Genomic DNA, 14,531 nt, shown 5'->3' with positions numbered 1-14,531 from the left:
TTGGAAGCTCTCTGTGGACCATGGCTTTTGCTGTGGGACGCGACTAAGAGAATGTCAAGAAAGACCAACTAGAGCAGCTGAACTTTATTTGGGGTTAATCAGAGGCACTTAAAATGATGGCAGGTGTATGCTCACTCCAATTTAACATGATTTTTAATGTGATTGTTTAATTCTGAACACAGCTACATCCCCAGTTATAAGAAGGTGTGGACACTTATGCAACCACATTATTTTAGTTTTTTTGTTTTCTTCCCTCCACCTAAAAGATTTCAGTTTGTTTTTCAATTGAGTTGTACAGTTTATAGGTCACATTTAGGGTCCATTCACATGTCCGTTTTTTCTTTCCTGATCTGTTCCGTTTTTTGCTGAACAGATCTGGACCAGATCTGGACACATTCATTTTCAATAGGTCCTGGAAAAAAACGGACAGCTCAATGTCTGATTTTTTTCAGGACCCATTGAAAATGAATGGGTCCAGATCTGGTCCAGATCTGTTCAGCAAAAAACGGAACAGATCAGGAAAGAAACAACGGACGTGTGAATGGACCCTAAAGGTGGAAAAAGTTCTAAAATAATTTATCTTTGTCTCATTTTTTTTACATCACAGAAACCTGGCATTTTAACAGGGGTGTGTAGACTTTTTATATCCACTGTATCAGGCGACCTAATTAGAAAGATCTGTGCAGGAGGGTATTATTGGCTCTATAAACACTTTTTTCTGTTTTGTTACCTTTTTAAACAAAATAATAAAGGTTACGTTTTAACACCACCCCTTCTAGTGATCTGATTAGTTTCCATACAACCTGCCTGACCTGATTCCTCATCTAAAATCTCACACCCCTGACATGGGCCATTGTAATCAGATAATTCATAATGTTAAGCTACATTCATACAACGATTTAAAAAAAAAAAATCCATAAAAAATGGCAAAATGGTCCGTTTTTAACGGTCGTTTCTCAGAAAATCATTAGTGAGATGGCAGGCAAACAGTTAATTTTATACTAAGACTAGTTTTATGCTTTTTGTCTTTTCTGCCAAGAGTTTCAGCAGAGATTTTGCGCCTTGATCTTTACAGGTACATCTTCATTTTTATTTAAAAGGCATAAGATGTATTCACGTCGGTGTGCCCAATCTCCGTCTGTCTTTTTCAATGCTGCCAAGTGGCATCTGTTGAAAATATGGCTTCTGTACATAGGTGACTCGCTGTATTCTGCTTCAGTAGAGGAGACCACCTGTTTAAAGTAGAAAATATTCTGTCTGTTCTGTAGAAGGCAGAGTTGGACGTCAACACCCTTTAAAATAATCCTTTATGAAGGTCACTGTAATGTTGTAATGTATTTCTTTTACCTTTATTGCTCCTATCTTCTGTTCTGGGCTGCGGTCACATGACCATGTCCGTGCAGCTTTTATTTATTTTACTCACCTAAAAAAGCCAATGTAATTCATCTGTTTTTAATGCCTATGAAAAACAAATGCAAAGCGACCGTGAAAAACTAACAGATGACCAGAAAATGGATGCAAAAATGGAAGAAAAATGGCCATGAAAAACAGTGTGTCCATTGTTCATGGCCATTTTTTTTTCACTGTCGTGTGAATGTAACCTTACATAGCCCTGGCATATTCCGCATCACTCACTGTCTCCAATGGAGCTCACAATCTCAGTTCCCTATCAGTATGTCTCTGGAGTGTGGGAGTAAATCAGAGTGCCTGGAAGAAACCCATGCAAACACTGGGAGAACATAGCAGCCCAGCACTGCAAGGCACTAGTGCTAACCACTATCCTACCCTATCCTAAGGGGTTTTCTGTCCTTATCTGTGAGCGAGACTCAAGTTGACAGGCAGCTACACTCCCTCCTAGCAATTCATTTACACAGAAGTAAATCCAACAAACTTTTATTGCAAGGATATTGGGAAACTGAGAACAGAAAGAAAAGAATGTACTTACTATAGTGAATGAACTTGCAACAATATGCTAACACATTACAGTTACACTTAATACAGTATATCAATATATACAGGGTGGGCCAATTATATGGATACACCTTAATAAAATGGGAATGGTTGGTGATATTAACTTCCTGTTTGTGGCACATTAGTATATGTGAGGGGGGAAACTTTTCAAGATGGGTGGTGACCATGGCGGCCATTTTGAAGTCGGCCATTTTGAATCCAACTTTTGTTTTTTCAATAGGAAGAGGGTAAGGAGAAATGCTAGCACAGGCTTCCAGCAGGAGAAATGCTAGCACAGGCTTCCAGTATCCGTAGTTTCAGGTGCTGCACATCTCGTATCTTCACAGCATAGACGATTGCCTTCAGATGATACGAGATGTGCAGCACCTGAAACTACGGATACTGGAAGCCTGTGCTAGCATTTCCCCTGCAGTGTTGCTATCAGTGTGTGAAGAGTGGGAGAAGAGGGTTGCATTGACAATCCAACACAATGGGCAGCACATTGAACACATTTTATAAGTGGTCAGAAACTTGTAAATAACTCATAAACTAATAAAGTTACGTTAAAACCAAGCGCACCTTTGTTTTTCTTGTGAAATTCCCAATAAGTTTGATGTGTCACATGACCCTCTTCCTATTGAAAAAACAAAAGTTGGATTCAAAATGGCCAACTTCAAAATGGCCACCATGGTCACCACCCATCTTGAAAAGTTTCCCCCCTCACATATACTAATGTGCCACAAACAGGAAGTCAATATCACCAACCATTCCCATTTTATTAAGGTGTATCCATATAAATGGCCCACCCTGTACATGCATATACAGTCCTACAATGCTAAGCTAACATTCTGAACATACCAGCGATGCCAAATTAGTCTGGATGTGTGGATGATTAGACATGTGCTGCTGTTCTTCTGTGATCTTGGAAAATACCATGACTGCTGTGGGCTGAGTTGATGATGTCACCAAAGGTGAAAGGTGATAGAGCTCATTTGAAACATTCTAAATATTAAATGCTAACTAGCTAAAAACTATTTATATACAGTACAGACCAAAAGTTTGGACACACCTTCTCATTCAAAGAGTTTTCTTTATTTTCATGACTATGAAAATTGTAGATTCACACTGAAGGCATTAAAACTATGATTTAACACATGTGGAATTATATACATAACAAACAAGTGTGAAACAACTGAAAATATGTCATATTCTAGGTTTTTCAAAGTAGCCACCTTTTGCTTTGATTACTGCTTTGCACACTCTTGGCATTCTCTTGATGAGCTTCAAGAGGTAGTCCCCTGAAATGGTTTTCACTTCACAGGTGTGCCCTGTCAGGTTTAATAAGTGGGATTTCTTGCCTTATAAATGGGGTTGGGACCATCAGTTGCGTTGAGGAGAAGTCAGGTGGATACACAGCTGATAGTCCTACTGAATAGACTGTTAGAATTTGTATTATGGCAAGAAAAAAGCAGCTAAGTAAAGAAAAACGAGTGGCCATCATTACTTTAAGAAATGAAGGTCAGTCAGTCAGCCGAAAAATTGGGAAAACTTTGAAAGTAAGGGCTATTTGACCATGAAGGAGAGAGATGGGGTGCTGCGCCAGATGACCTGGCCTCCACAGTCACCGGACCTGAACCCAATCGAGATGGTTTGGGGTGAGCTGGACCGCAGAGTGAAGGCAAAAGGGCCAACAAGTGCTAAGCATCTCTGGGAACTCCTTCAAGACTGTTGGAAGACCATTTCAAGGGGACTACCTCTTGAAGCTCATCAAGAGAATGCCAAGAGTGTGCAAAGCAGTCATCAAAGCAAAAGGTGGCTACTTTGAAGAACCTAGAATATGACGTATTTTCAGTTGTTTCACACTTGTTTGGGCTCTTTCACACTTGCGTTCTTGTCTTCCGGCATAGAGTTCCGTCGTCGGAGCTCTATGCCGGAAGAATCCTGATCAGGATTATCCTAATGCATTCTGAATGGAGAGAAATCCGTTCAGGATGCATCAGGATGTCTTCAGTTCCGGAACGGAACGTTTTTTGGCCGGAGAAAATACCGCAGCATGCTGCGCTTTTTGCTCCGGCCAAAAATCCGGAACACTTGCCGCAAGGCCGGATCCGGAATTAATGCCCATTGAAAGGCATTGATCCGGATCCGGCCTTAAGCTAAACGTCGTTTCGGCGCATTGCCGGAGCCGACGTTTAGCTTTTTCTGAATGGTTACCATGGCTGCCGGGACGCTAAAGTCCTGGCAGCCATGGTAAAGTGTAGCGGGGAGCGGGGGAGCAGTGTACTTACCGTCCGTGCGGCTCCCCGGGCGCTCCAGAGTGACGTCAGGGCGCCCCAAGCGCATGGATCATGTGATCACATGGATCACGTCATCCATGCGCATGGGGCGCTCTGACGTCATTCTGGAGCGCCCCGGGAGCCGCACGGACTGTAAGTATACTGCTCCCCCGCTCCCCGCTCCTACTATGGCAACCAGGACTTTAATAGCGTCCTGGGTGCCATAGTAACACTGAAAGCATTTGGAAGACGGTTCCGTCTTCAAATGCTTTCAGTACACTTGCGTTTTTCCGGATCCGGCGTGTAATTCCGGCAAGTGGAGTACACGCCGGATCCGGACAACGCAAGTGTGAAAGAGGCCTAAGTTATGTATATAATTCCACATGTGTTTTGATGCCTTCATAGTCATGAAAATAAAGAAAACTCTTTGAATGAGAAGGTGTGTCCAAACTTTTGGTCTGTACTGTAAGTGGCCACTAGATGGAGCCAAACAATGTTAATGCTAACAGTAAATGTACTATGCATATAATTTTCTGGGAGGCATGACAAGGGGTTTAACAAAATGTTCATAAGATATTAACACTTCTTCTTCGAAAATTTGCTGTTGTACCCAATCCACATTCTGCAATGCCCATTACAGTCATTTTAATGACCATTGAGCAGAGTAACAATTGAAGGGTGTTGTCATGGATGTTCCCGCAACAGGTGGCAGGAGATCGGTGAGACTGGCAACACATGGTTTGATCTGACATGTTTTCTGTTTGGATCAAATGACGCCTGTGTTGTTTCTGGTGCTTGCCACACTTTCTTTTCCCAGGTGTGGCTATTAGGGTCATTTAACCATCTCTATTTATAGCTGTTTCTCCCACAATGCTGTGCGGTTTATAGCTTCTGTTTGGACCTTTGGATAGATTGTGGTTGGATTTCGGCTGAGTTCCTGGTGCTTCCATTGCTCCTTTGAAGTTAAGTCTTTCCTTTCCCTTTGGTATTTTGTTTGTGTTCTGTGTGTTGCATTTCTCTATTGTTTGTCTTAGGCCTGAAGGAGACTACTGTCCCTCCTTCCTTTTGAAGGAACTGGTAGTCTTGTTCCTGCCATTAGTACCAGGGTCCTATAGGGCTTGATAGGACTCTAGGTATTCCTGCATATGAACTCACCTATCATTGGGTTCTGTTCATACTGGTAGTCAGTCAGGATTTTGGTTAGGATTTTCCTTCCATAGTTCTCAGGCAAGATTCCCTGTTCCCCCCTTACCTCCTATGCTCAGATCTGCCGCAATTCATGGCAAACCACTTCCAGTTTTGCCACAAGGTTATCAGCACACTACTGCTCTACCCTTGCTACTTTGAAACTCAGCCTCAGAGATTTTTCACATGACCTGTGGAAATCCATACAGAATCTACATGGAACCAAGCTCCCATTGTTTTCATTGGGAATCCACACTGAAAGGGGGGACACATCTGGATTAGCCCCTTTCACTGGGGCTAACCATCTGTCAGATCTGTGGCACTCAAATTAAAAATGTGCAGCAAAATTGCAAGGGTAAGTCTCCGATTTCTGCTGCCCCGATTACGATATTCCAAAATGTATTTTTAACATGTACATGACTGTTTGTGCTTCTGTGTGCCCTTGGCTTTGCAGTAAGGCTACATGCACATGGTGCGAATTACATACGGATTTTCTACACAGTAGAAAAGTAGATGAGATTTTCTAAATTTCATGGATACGGTGTGGACCTTTTTCACAAGGAAATCGACCTGCGGTGCGGAATTTGAAATCTGCAGCACATCAGTTGTTTGTGTGGATTTTCAGTACAGATTTCACCTTTTGCAATGCATGGGTGACATTTTGGGCAAATCCGAAACAAAATACACAAGTGAATTTGGTGCAGAAATGCAGAAAAATCCATGCCAAATATTTGCATAAACTACACTACCGGGTGCATGTACCCCAATTAATCTATAGACGTGTGAATAGTGTGAACAGTTCCCTACTTGCACCTGCGCTGTTGACCACATTCAGACCTACTGTAACCATGTGAAATGTGGTGCCAGAAGATCAAGCAGTGTGTCTACAATCAGGACTTTTCTGATTGTCATAAGTAATTCCAGCATAACTTGTCTAATTGGACACCGTCACTTACCCTGACACAACCATCTGTCCACACATCATTTCCCCAACTGCCTCCTTTCCACTAACACCTGTTCTATTATAGTCCCTAAGAGTCTCTTCTGTTGCTTTCTGTGCAGTTCACTGTACGCTTCATATACAGATGAAAGGGCTAATTAGAAACAAGTTTATTCTATTGTGTGCTATCGACAAAATGGACACAAATGCCGGGTTTATGCGGTGTCTCGGTTGCGGCTCGATTTTGGCTTTAGCTGACAGGGGTCTCGGCTGCATGCTCTAATCCCAACCAAAGGGGCAGATTTATGATATGTAGTACATGGCATAATCTAACAGTATGGGCCATGTCCCTACTTACTTAAAGTGAATTTATCATCAGAAAATGACTTTTTGTTTAAATCAAGTTGTATGAATTTTTGGTGATTTAAAATTTTCCATGTCATCAACTATATTTAAAAAAAAATCCTGAAATATTGCAGTTTTCAATCTGGTCACTGAGCCTCACAATAGGCTGACACTTCCGGTTCTGTGGAGATCACCTCTCAGCAGTCACCACTTTATCATCACAGGCATGATTACAATGACAGATAACACCTATATGCAGTACCCCAGTTCCTGCGACGATAGCTAATCAGACTTTTCTGCTTGTGAGGGATTACAGTTAAGACACCCATCACACTTCATCATGTCCTGGCCAGACATGCCTCTAAGACCTCTATCCCACAGTGGACAATACAGCCATAATTGCCAGCTTACATTCATGAGCCAGAGATTGAATTTAGCAAGACAGCATGCCAAGAGCATGATTCAAGCTGATAGAAGAGCAACGTTGACTGAAATAACCACTCGTTACAACCGAGGTATGCAGCAAAGCATTTGTGAAGCCACAACACGCACAACCTTGAGGCGGATGGGCTACAACAGCAGAAGACCCCACCGGGTACCACTCATCTCCACTACAAATAGGAAAAAGAGGCTACAATTTGCACGAGCTCACCAAAATTGGACTGTTGAAGACTGGAAAAATGTTGCCTGGTCTGATGAGTCTCGATTTCTGTGGAGACATTCAAATGGTAGAGTCCGAATTTGGCGTAAACAGAATGAGAACATGTATCCATCCTCTGATGGCTACTTCCAGCAGGATAATGCACCATGTCACAAAGCTCGAATCATTTCAAATTGGTTTCTTAAACATGACAATGAGTTCACTGTACCAAAATGGCCCCCACAGTCACCAGATCTCAACCCAATAGAGCATCTTTGGGATGTGGTGGAACGGGAGCTTCGTGCCCTGGATGTGCATCCCTCAAATCTCCATCAACAGCAAGATGCTATCCTATCAATATGAGCCAACATTTCTAAAGAATGCTATCAGCACCTTGTTGAATCAATGCCACGTAGAATTAAGGCAGTTCTGAAGGCAAAAGGGGGTCCAACACTGTATTAGTATGGTGTTCCTAATAATTCTTTAGGTGAGTGTATATAGTAGGGTGTGGCTAGCTTAGAGGAAATTATTATGTTAGAGTCAGAGTGAGAGAGGAGAAGGAAGCTAATGGAGGAGAGAAACAGGCCTAAATCAACATGTAGCTGTTTTCCTTTCCTCTGCACCCTGATCAAGCCTGGAGAAGACGACCACAGCAACCAAGCACCAGACAGTGAGTCTATGTACAAAGATGCCTAGCGAGGGTAACAGCTAAACTTAGCTCATGGACCTCATTAGCACAAGTGCCTGAGAGCAACTTTCCGAGTGCCAGGACACAAATGGACCGTTAGTGTGCAGAAGTGTCCTTTTTCTGCTGCACAAGCTGTGATGAATACCACGCCTCGTGCCCGCTTGATATCAACTATGTCGAGCTCACGAGACGCGGTATGGTCCCTGGTTACCAAGACGTGACGTTACACCCTCCTGGAGGAGCTTGTAAGGTCAGCTTGGTACAGTTTACACAGACACCTCCTGTCCACGCAGGCACAGAGAGGCAACAAGCTGAGAGAGTAATCTGCCACCAGCATCTCGTTTGATATAAGCCCGGTCCACTAACGTGATTATATAGGGTGAGAAACCAACCCGCGGTAGCTTATAACTAGGCTGAAACACGGACGTGGGGATTCGTGATCAAGATACAAGATTAAATTATATATTTAATCCCCTTAAGGGCACACTAGATATAACACTATACACAAAGAATATATACAGTGGTCTGATGTTACAAATACAGGTAATATGGTACACACAGGATTACACAGAGTACAAGTCAGTTACCGGGTAGATGAATGTTCCTTTGGGTTAGGATGGTGTAAAAGTCCTTGGCTGCAGTCACGTGGGCGCAGTGATGTCAGCTGTTTCCAGGTCTCTCCAAACACATGGCACAATGCGACCCCCTTTCAGAAAAAGACACGCCCGCTTGCCGGCACAAGCCTTTTAACTTGTAGCCGGCCCCTCCCCTTCCGGCCTCTGGGAGTGGTCACCTCCTCCTTGCTGATCCTGGCAGCTCAATGACCCACAAAACCCTTTAGGGTTCATAGCTCTAGACCAGAACATCACAGGGGGATGGTTCTGGGACCAACAGATCCGCCTGGGTTCCGGCTACAAGTAGAGTCCAAAAATGGTACCGTTATTCGGTTTTTGTGGGGAGATATGTATATCTCCCTTCCCTGGCATCCCACCACCAAACTAAGACCATGGGCATGTTCATCGTGGCCACTGGGACACAAATATGGATGCGGCTTGCGCCTGTGATGGCCAGGCGATTCATAATTCCTTATAAAAAAAATCGCCGGTTCCATGCTGTCTGCTAGATTGAACTGGGGAATGGCTTAGACCCCCTGCAGGGAGGTTTTCCTGCAGGATCCATGCTGTCTGAATGGAGGTGTGAAATGTAACCAAATGTGGCCCGCTAGGAGTTTTCTGCTATCTGGCTGCAACTTTGAAGCAGGGCCCTCCTGTGGAGTTCACTACCTCTGCTATCTTTCAACAAATGGTGGGTGTGACGACATGGATGACAGTAAATAATAATCCATATTCCTGACACAAGCCTTCTGGGTCATAGTGGAAAAGCTAAACCTTTTTTTAAGAGTATCCTGCAAATAATAAAGCAGATGTGTTGGCCTGCCACAAGGGAGATCGCCCTTAAAGGATAGCTCATAGTAACCAGATATAATCAGCATACTTAGTTAGTACCAGAGTGCTATAGAGTGAACTTAGGATTACCACCAGGATCCTTGCCTGAAAAGTGTCTACTTTAAAAGGGACAACTTCATTATTGACAACTGCCACTACCTGATAATACCGTGTTTCCCCGAAAATAAGACATCCACCGAAAATAAGACCTACTTCCAGTTTTGCCTCTCGCTGTAATATAAGGCATTCCCCCGAAAATAAGACCTCCCCGATAATAAGGCCTCCCCGATAATAAGGCCCCCCCGGAATATAAGGCCCCCGAAGCTACTGTAAGGCGTCTGACTCCTTTGGACCATAGCAGCGGGAGCCGCTGCGCAGCTCACTGATTGGCCGCAGCGCAGCCAGAGCTGTTCAGGCAGTGCGAGGTCTCTTTAAATCAGAGAGCCCGCGCCACTGCCAGGACAAGCTGCCGTCTTCTGCTCGCTCTGCCCTGACGGAGTCTGGCTGACTCACAATTAGACAGTGAGTGAGTCGCGCAGGGCAGGAGTTGGGCACATTGTGTGGAATCTGGCCGGCACGGACACACAGGGGGGGGGGGAATGTCTGATAAAGTAGTGGGGGAAGTCTGGTGAAGGTGGGAGGAGAAACTAAATAATCCACTGTCCGCTGGCACAGGGGAGGGAGATAACTTAAAATGACACAGGGGGATCAGAGGGGGGAATCAAAATGACACAGGACGATCAGAAGGGGGTACTAAAATGGTAATCCCCCCCTGATTCTCCAGTGCCATTTTGATTCCCCCTTCTGATTCCCCTGTGTCATGGAAAAATAAGACATCTCTGAAAATAAGACCTAGCGCATCTTTGGGAGCAAAAATTAATATAAGACACTCTTATTTTGGGGGAAACAGGGTAGGAGTACAATTGAACTGATAATTATTTGTGCTATACAGAAAGCTTTCCATTGACAAACTGTACCAACTGTCCAGAGACTATTGATTTTCAGTAAATGTTCAACTGGTTTACAACAAACCACTCCTCGTTTTTACTACTGCTACTCTCAACATTTGCACCTTATGGTGCTGGCGTCATGAAACAAGGGCCCAGCCACCAAAGCACCTTAAACACCACCACCATCAAGGGCACCTCAACCAACATCTGGCTGGTGTTCCCTGCAACGGAGAGTGCCCTGGAAGATTTTGTGCTGTCTTCCCCATCACTGCATGCCGGCCCAGGGAGGCATCTGCTAACCGTGAGTACAAACAACTACTACCCCCATCGGCCCACCGTGACCCTCACGTGGTTTCCCCTGCGTGTCCCGGTCGCTGCATGTACAGATTACTGTTCGGTGTACTATAGCTCTTATTTTCCACTAAAGAAAAAAAAAAAGATGTGTCATTTTCTACCTCTGAGCTGTTTTCCTGGCTCCTACCTCACCATACACTGGCCACTGCCTGATCTACACACCTTGCTTTGCACCCATACAACCACCAACATCAAGGGCATAACAAGTTACCACCAGGCAGGAGGCCCAAATACAGGAAGTGACCCGAGGGAAGAAAAGGTGCACCCTCCATCCACTGCACCGGACCTGGGGATTAACAGCCTGTGGGAAGCCACTGTGATAGACTGTGTTGCACCAAGAGCCACTATCACTCCCATCCTCTACTCTGGTTCATCAATGGCTTGTTGCATATATATGCAGGATCTACCATTCACAATAGATGATGGAATGAGCTCACCTCCTCCCCTTCCCTACACAGTGACCTTTGAACAGGTCATTGAGCATGCCTCCAAAGCCCCTTCATAGAAATCGATGAACGTGTCCATCCTGGAGTATCTGTCCTATAGATCATTTTGTAGGAATCTGTAGAACTCTTCAGATTAAACACAGACACCAAATTGTATCCTGTGTTAAAACAGGTTCATAATAGGAGTTTGGACGCTATTGTTTAGGGAGTTCAAGAGCAAGAGGGCTATCCCTTTTTTATCTGGGCAGATATCAAACATGAAAAGTTGTGGTTCAATTTGTTATTGGTTTGGAACTGGGGCCCAGAGAAAGAAGCATTTCTCAGCATTGGTGGACTGGATTTTCACACTGACTATATGGTTATGTTTCGGGGCACCTACGCTACATGGTGGTATGCTAATTTTTATTTTGGAGGTGACAGCCCTGTCCCCCGTTTAAGGGGTTGTTTGCAATTTTAACAAAGTTGACAAAATAAAAATTACAATACTGACTTGGTAAATTCCCCTCCACTCCAACAGTTCTCACCAGCCCTGTAGCAATGATAACCTGTCCATCATTCATGTGAGCCCTGTGGCAAATCAAGGATCTCCAGCGACTCTTGTATGTAAGGCACATGATTGCTGAGATCAGCAATTGGCTGCATCAGGCATAAGAATGATGTGCATGATGTCATCACTGCAGCTAAGCAATGGCTAGTTTCTATTGGAAACCATTTCCTGCTATTACGCAACTTCCTTAAAATCCTGGACAACCCCATTAAAGTTAATTTACTGAAATGTGACGGTTTGTGATTTCATGTACCTTATTTCATAAATCTGTCTCATCACTAGAGGACCGAACGCTACTACTGAGCTGCAGCGCTGGAGTGGCTGGGGATTTAACAGGTGATTATTGGTTATTATTTTTTTTTAAACCATTTCCTGTTACGTGCTTTTCTTAGAATTCTGGGCAACCCCTTTATCTTTGACATAGGATAAAATGGTGAAACTTTCAATATCAGAGTCTACGGTTTAACCACCTCCCGTCACACTAACGCCGATAGGCGTCAGGACGGTGGTGCTCCCAGGTCTCGATGACGCCAATAGGCGTCATCTCGTGAGACCCGAGATTCCCTGTGAGCGTGTGTACACAGGATCGCGAAGTAAACAAGTTGAACTACAGCCTGCCAGTGCTGATCATTCGCTGGCAGGCTGTAGATGAGATTTTTTTTTAACATCAGAAAGGTATATTAGACGCTGTTTTGTTAACAGCGTCTGATATACCTGCTACCTGGTCCTCTGGTGGTCCCTTTTGCTTGGATCGACCACCAGAGGACACAGGCAGCTCTGTAAGTAGCACCAAGCACCACACTACACTACACACACACACCCCTGTCACTTATTAACCTCTTATTAACCCCTGATCACCCCATATAGACTCCCTGATCACCCCCCTGTAAGGCTCCATTCAGACGTCCGTATGTGTTTTGCGGATCCGCACATTGCCAGAACTATATAGAAAATGCCTTTTCTTGTCCGCAATTGCGGACAAGATTAGGACATGTTCTATATTTTTGCGGAACGGAAGTGCGGACCCGGAAGTGCAGATCCGCAATCCACAAAGTCTGTCCCCATAGAAATGAATGGGTCCGCAATTCCGTTCCGCAAAATGCGGAACAGAATTGCGGACATGTGAATGGGGCCTAAGGGTCCCTTATCACCGCCAGTTAGTTAGCTACTTGTTAGGTAGTTAGCGCCCAGCCCACCGCACTGCAGTCACTGATTAGTCGCTGATTAGCGTCATCGCTGTCGCTAATCAGCACTAGTACTATATAGTATCTGTAAGTGATCAAGACTGATCGCAATCAGATCTATATCAGTACATTAGGGTCACCTTAGGCTCTACAAAAAACGCAGTGTTCGCCCGATCAGGCCTGATCTTGTGCGCACACTTGCGTTCAGTCCGCCCCACCGCAGTGACAGAAATTAATTTTTTCTGATCACTGCAAAAATACCGTAAAATCGCTGCGGCGCTATGAAGATCATTTTCGAGCTTGTTGGATCTTTATTAACGATCGCAGCTTTTTTTTTCTTTGCACATTTTTTGGCAGAGATTTTTTCATCCACATTGATCGATGCGAATGAAGAAATCTGTGCCGTTCATTTTTTCTTTCAGCCCAAAGGCTGAACGAAAAAAAAAAATCTCATTACCCGTATGCTCAATATAAGGCCTCATGCACACGACCATGCCATTTTTTGCGGTCTGCAAACCGCGTATCTGCAAAAAACGGAAGCCGCCCCCGTGTTGACTTCCGCAATTTGCAGAACGGAACGGGCGAGGACAATATAAATATAAATGCCTATTCTTGTCCGCAAAGCGCAGACAAGAATAGGACATGTTATATTTTTTTAGCGGGGCCGCGGAACGGAGTAACGGATGCATCTTTTGCGGCCCCATTGAAATTAATGGGTCCGCATCCGAGACTCCAAAACGGCGGCTCAGATCCGGACCCAAACAACGGTCGTGTGCATGAGGCCTAAGGAGAATAGCAGAAACTCCTAATGCTGGCCATACATGTAATGATTGCGGAGACCCTCAAATGCCAGGGCAGTACAAACACCCCACAAATGACCCTATTTTGGAAAGAAGACACCCCAAGGTATTCGCTGAGGGGCATATTGAGTCCATGAAAGATCGAACTTTTTGTCACAAGTTAGCGGAAAGGGAGACTTTGAGAAAAAAAAAAAAAACAATTTCCGCTAACTTGTGCCAAAAAAAAAAATCTTCTATGAACTCTCCATGCCCCTCACGGAATACCTTGGGGTGTCTTCTTTCCAAAATGGGGTCACATGTGGGGTATTTATACTGCCCTGGCATTTTAGGGGCCCTAAAGCGTGAGAAGAAGTCTTGAATCCAAATGCCTAAAAATGCCCTCCTAAAAGGTACTCGTTGGACTTTCGGCCCCTTTGCGCACCTAGGCTGCAAAAAAGTGTCACACGTGGTATCGCCGTACTCAGAAGAAGTAGGGCAATGTGTTTTCGGGTGTATTTTTACATATACCCATACTGTGTGTGAGAAATATCTCTGTAAATGACAACTTTTTAAATTTTTTATACAAAGTTGTCAATTTACAGAGATATTTCTCTCACCCAGCATGGGTATTACACCCCAAAACACATTGCCCTACTTCTTCTGAGTACGGTGATACCACATGTGTGACACTTTTTTGCAGCCTAGTTGCGTAAAGGGGCCGAAAGTCCAACGAGTACCTTTAGGCTTTACAGGGTTGCTCACAATTTAGCCCTGCCCAAAATGCCAGAACAGTAAACACACC

Source organism: Bufo bufo, chromosome 7 (genome assembly GCF_905171765.1).
Source record: "Bufo bufo chromosome 7, aBufBuf1.1, whole genome shotgun sequence".
Classification (NCBI taxonomy): domain Eukaryota; kingdom Metazoa; phylum Chordata; class Amphibia; order Anura; family Bufonidae; genus Bufo; species Bufo bufo.
The sequence above is the reverse complement of the archived record's forward strand: the minus strand, read 5'-3'. Positions refer to the sequence as shown.